Source organism: Salmo trutta, chromosome 9, assembly GCF_901001165.1.
Source record: "Salmo trutta chromosome 9, fSalTru1.1, whole genome shotgun sequence".
NCBI classification, from domain to species: domain Eukaryota; kingdom Metazoa; phylum Chordata; class Actinopteri; order Salmoniformes; family Salmonidae; genus Salmo; species Salmo trutta.
The window spans coordinates 15,205,313-15,211,652 of NC_042965.1; positions in this window are offsets into that span (position 1 = coordinate 15,205,313).

A 6,340-nucleotide genomic window follows, 5' to 3' on the forward strand; every position below is an offset into this window, starting at 1 on the left:
ACACACACACACACACACACACACACACACACACACACACACACACACACACACACACACACACACACACACAGAGTTTCCTCTAGGTCCATTTCCCTTAATCAGGCGGGCCATGCAGTGGCTCTGATTGTCAGAGCAGACCTCAGCCTCCTCTCTATAGCTCTGTCTCTGCCTCTGTGTTTACTGTACATCACACATCAGACTCTGAGAGGTTTTCCTCTTATCACACTTCTCCTCAACAGGTAGCTCATTATGACATTAGCCTCATTACTACTCATGATTATTATCATAGAGCCTGGCTGAACCCTTTCACCAGACACTCATTGGACTAGAGGATGTAGGAAAGGAATAGGAAAACACATGCAAACAGGGCAGGGCCTGTGTGGCGGTGGTCCTGTTGAATAGGAGTCCCTGATCGGCACCTGATAGTGAAATGGGAGCAACAGGTTGTGGACGTTGACTTTGCATTAGACATGTGTAGTTCAGGGATTCTAAAAGAGGAAGCGGGACACTGTTAAAACACAAAAGGCCCAGACATGGGGCCCCTTAAAACACATCGCTCTGTCCGCCTTGTTTTGAAGACTGGCAAATTTACTTTTAACGATGCCAAAACAGGCCCAAAGTCAATGTCAAAGCCATGTGTCACTCTCCCAAGCCTGGTGAGGGAAGGTTTACTACCCTGTAATATGGGCCAGCAACTCTGAGAAAATATTTGGACAAAGCCCTTGACTTTTTCAGTTTTCCAAAACTGCTCCTCAACATGTTCAAGCTTCCATATGTACGGAAACGAGGTAAGGATGTTGTGAAACAGCAGAGCAAGTCAATCAAAGTTTGTAAAGAATGCATTGAAAAGGTTTAGTGGAGTGAAGAGGATGGCTGCATGGTGGAGGAATCCATTAGTGGAAGAACAGGCCATGTTATTACAGAGTTACAGTTGTGAGGGCTGCATGGGACCCAGGTTTTCAGGGTGGCCATGGGACTGGCATATGTGCTGTGCAGGCTGACGGTGGCACAAAGGAATAGAGGTCCCCTATGAGCTCCCTGCCTCCACCACACCACTCATCCCCACCCCACCCAGCTGACTCTGATCCAGTTGATTCAGACAGCTGAAACATCCCCCATCCACCCCTCACACTTCTAAAGGAACAATTACCATAATTTGGCAGGATGAGAAAAAAACCTGACGCAAAGCAATAATAACAGTGTTTTCCAAATTCAAGTCAGGGGTAAAGATTTGTAAGGGTTAACACATTTTTCGTAAGGAAAAATCAACTCTGAAATTTCTAAGTGGAAATTACAGACTTTAGAAGCCTTTTTAAACCTCAAATACACTACAAGTTTTACATTTCCTGCCTTGCAGGAAAGTTCTCCTGCAACAGAGGGATCAAATTAAGATCCTTCATCTGTATAGTACATGAAAAGAGATGGTCTGAAACAAACCCTTGGCATTTTGCTGGCTTTGCAGCTACAGTCAGTCGTGGATGGTATCCACATGACTAATGCTCGTGAACAATCTGAAAGAACAATCTAGAAACTGGATCTCATGTGTCCAAGAGTGACAATGAGGACCTTTAACATAAAATCATCAGAATAGTTGAGTGATGACAATCGACCACTGAGCCTGTCTAGACTTTCCATTTATACGGCCCATATCTATAAGGCACCAGGTGGGTCTAAAGCAAAACTATCATCATGTCTAGCCTGTTCTTAAAGACTCAGAAGGTAAACTATATTATTTCAAAGCAGGTTATTCAACTCATCTACATTTCTATGATTTGTTTAACTTTTTATTTAAGAAATACATGTCAGACCAAGGGTTCAGTTAATATCACAGGATCAACCTGCTGTTCATATTAGTGTTATTATTAGTAGTAGTTTATTTCATTTTACATGTAGGCTATACTAGGCAGCTGAAAGCCGAATTGCGGTAAAGAACACATACAAGTAAACAAAAATGTATCTTGAATCGCTTGAAAAGTAGAACAAACAAGCATTAAGTTTCTACACTCTTAGAAAAAAAGGGTTCCAAAAGGGCTCTTTGCAGAGGGATAGGCTTCTACCAAAAAGCATTATCATCTGGATAACCATTTTTATAAGACAAGGGTTCTTTGTTAGGCAAAGAGTTCAACCTAGAACCTTTTTCATCCTAAGAACAAATTTTTGGAAGAAAGTGTTCTTTGATGATTGTTTGGAAGGCAAGAAGGATTCTTCTGAATCTTAATAAGCTTTTTTATTTTTTTTTGTGCCTGAGCATAAATGTTTACCTCAGTGTCACGTCCTGACCAATATTTAGGTATTATTTGTATTATATTTTGGTCAGGACGTGGCAGAAGGATATTTGTTTTGTATTTTGGGGTTTTGTGTGTGGTGTAGTGGGGTGTTAGTTGTTGGTATAGGTTCTAGGTTTGTGTTTCTGTGTATAGTTAATTGGGGTTGGACTCCCAATTGAAGGCAGGTGTGTTGAGTTGCCTTTGATTGGGAGTCCTATATAATAGGGTGTGTTTGTCTTTGTGTTTGGTGGGTAGTTGTTTTTTGCACTGCTAGGTATAGCCTGCGAAACTGTCATTCGTTGTTCTTGTTTTCCCGTGTTCTCATTCATTTAATAAATATGATGTTGAACACGCAACCCGCTGCGTATTGGTCCACTTTCTCCGACGATGATGTCGCTATATCGTCTAGCGACGAAGAAATCCATGACAGAACTACCCACCACAACAGGACCAAGCAGCGGAGTAAAGAGCGGGACGCTGAATATATTGATTATTCTGAGGAAATAGACTTCGACATGGACACTCGTGAGAAATGGACTTGGGACCAGATTCTGGCCGGAGAGGGCCCGTGGAAGAAGGCTGGGGTGGAACGGGAATGCTACGTTGGGACACGTCTGGCTAGGAAGCCGGAGAGGCACCCCCAATAAAACATTTTTGGGGGGCACACGGGTAGTTTGGCTGGGCGTAGGAAGAGCCATAAGCCAGCTACCCGTGAGTGCAGGAAGGGGCGAAGAAGGTGGAGAGCGCCGTGTTTCGCCGAGGTGCGCACTATCGCGCTCATACGCACGCACAGCCCAGTCCGCCCTGTACCAGCACCCCGCTTGTGCAGGGCTACCAGTTCCATCCAGCCAGGATGGGTTGTGCAGGCGGTGCGATCACGGCCACCTGTGCGCCTCCATGGCCCAGTCTTTCCGGTTCCTGCCTCTCGGAGTATCCCGGAAGTGAGTATTCCCAGTCTAGCATGACCAGTACCAGCAACCCGGACCAAGCTTCCAAATAGTCAGCCTAGTCCTGTTCAGCCTGTTCCCGCTCCCCGCACTAGCCCTAAGGTGCGTGTGCCCAGACTGGCACATCCAGTACCAGCCCCACGCATCAGGCATCTAGTGCGTCAGCCCAGCCTCACCAGTCAGGAGTCGCCAGAGCCGCCCGCCAGTCAGGAGTCGCCAGAGCCGCCCGCCAGTCAGAAGTCGCCAGAGCCGCCCGCCAGTCAGGAGTCGCCAGAGCCGCCCGCCAGTCAGGAGTCGCCAGAGCCGCCCGCCAGTCAGGAGTCGCCCGAGCTGCCCGCCAGTCAGGAGACGCCAGAGCGGCCCGTCTTCCCGGATCAGCCAGAGCGGCCCGTCTGCCCGGATCAGCCAGAGCGGCCCGTCTGCCCGGAGCTGCCAGAGTGGCCCGGAGGGGTCTGTTTGTGACCCGGAACCGAAGGGGTCTACCTGCGACCCGGAACCAAGGGGGTCGGCCTGCGACCCGGGACTGAGGGAATCTGCTTGGGACCCAGAACCGGGTGAGTCTGGCTACGATCCCAAATTTAAATTAAGTAACTGTGACTGTAATGAGTCTGCCTACAGACTGGGACCGAAGGAGTCGGCCTACGACCTGGAACCGAAGGAGTCTGCCTACTGTCCAAAGCCAAGCAAGTCTGTCTACGGTCTGGAGGGCAGTAGGCCAGAACCGGAGCCACCTCCAATATAGGTGGGTTGGGGAGGGGGGGTGTAGCACAGTGCCGTCGTTGACGGCAGCCACCCTCCCTTCCCTCCCTTTAGTTTAGGGGGTTTATTTTTATATTGGGTTTTCTTTATGTTGGTGCATTCGGTGTATGCACCTTTAGGGGGGGTAATGTCACGTCCTGACCAATATTTAGGTATTATTTGTATTATATTTTGGTCAGGACGTGGCAGAGGGATATTTGTTTTGTATTTTGGGGTTTTGTGTGTGGTGTAGTGGGGTGTTAGTTGTTGGTATAGGTTCTAGGTTTGTGTTTCTGTGTATAGTTAATTGGGGTTGGACTCCCAATTGAAGGCAGGTGTGTTGAGTTGCCTTTGATTGGGAGTCCTATATAATAGGGTGTGTTTGTCTTTGTGTTTTGTGGGTAGTTTTTTTTGCACTGCTAGGTATAGCCTGCGAAACTGTCATTCGTTGTTCTTGTTTTCTTGTTTTCCCGTGTTCTCATTCATTTAATAAATATGATGTTGAACACGCAACCCGCTGCGTATTGGTCCACTTTCTCCGACGATGATTTCGCTATATCGTCTAGCGACGAAGAAATCCATGACACTCAGTGCTAAAACATTCACATCAGGAGTTTTAGTAATGTGATAAGTTTTAAAAGATAGGTGTGAGAATGTTTTAAACTGTATATGGAAATATTTATTCATGTATCTGGTAATCCCTAGTGTTTATTTTTCAGTGTAATATTTCTAGTGTTGATTCAGAAGTTAAATTCAAAACTCAGTGGTGTAAAATAACCCCAGTGTTTGTGTTAATAGCCAGAGTTGAGTGTGATTGTGTGGAGTAAAACACTTAAAACCACACCCATCAAAATCATATTTCCCAGCATGCACTATTACAGGTTGATTTTCAGAATTGTTTGTTTCAATGTCTGTATTTTTACATTTACATTGATTGGCTGATTAATCTTACGCTACACAAAGATAAATAACATACTTTTTTTTAACTAATCCAATCTGTTTTTAGTTATTATTGCACCCGTTACTGAGATAGTTTAGATAATTTTGGTAGTCCTATTAATCAATCTTCCCAACCCTGGCAGTCATTTTGAATGTCGGTTGTGGGTGATTAAAAGTTCCAATTGATGGATATCCTCACTCTGGACATAGGAATTTCATATCACTTTGCAAGTCAGCATAATGTGAACTGCAGGCCTGATACAGCCTGTAAACCAGGAGTTTCCTAACACCACTGTGTTTAGGAGTCTGCATGCTTCCCAGTCAAAACCGTTAGGAACAGTTTGTGCATATATTATGACAACGTTTCTGTTCGTTTTGGACTTCGGCAAGGTTTTTTTTGGCTGTTTGGGCACGCAACATTTCGGTAGCTGAAGTCTATGCCCCTTCGTCGGTGATTGGCCAACAGTAGGGATTCTTCAATGAAGTGCCTGTTGTCATTCAACGAGTGACGACTCATCCTCATGCACATTTCTTTTCCTTGAGAAAAACTGCACCAAACATCCCAATCAGATGCAAAATTGCGCGATTAAGATCTCCTCTGCAAAAACATCAAAATTAATGACAGATTTCTTGAATTATCTTATAATAATGATCTACTATTTTGAGGAATCGTATACTGGCTACGGCATCTCCAAATGGACAAATCATTTTATTGCCACTTTTTTCTCATTTTTCAAGCAAAGGTCTTTTAAGGGATTATGTGAGCACACTCGTTCGGTTCAAACTGAAGCATGCTGATGCCGTTAGGGTATAACTAGGCCAGCGTTTCCCAAACTCGGTGCACGTTTTGTTTTTTTCCCTAACACTACACAGCTGATTCAAATAATCAACAAACCATCAATCTTTGATCATTTGTATCAGCTGTGTAGTGTTAGAGCAAAAACCAAAATGTGCATCCCTTGGGGTCCCGAGAACCGAGTTTGGGAAACGCTGAACTTGGCCTTCAAAAGAAAGGCCTTATGACATATGTAATGTATTGTCATAAAGAGTTTAATTTTAAATGCAAATAAGGCTGGTGAAACCGTTCATAGAGGGTTCTAAGAAGAACCTTTCAAAGATGAACGGATTCTTGGTAGAACCACTCCTGGGCAAAACCCTTCATAGAAAGTTCTAGGTAGAACAATTTACAGGGGTTTCTATGAAGAACCCTACATAGCACCAGAAAGGGTTCCCCCATGAGGAAAACCCAAGAACCCTACATGGTTCTATTTAGCACCTTTAATTCTGAGTGTAGCTTCAGAGAGTGCCTGTGCTTGGTTAATGCATCTACCAGTATTCTGCTGGCAGCCGAGTTGGAAGGTAGCTGACTTGGGTGGTAACCTCTAATACAATGGTTAAGCAAGTTAACATCCATCCGTTATCCACACAAGTGAAATCAGCGTCATG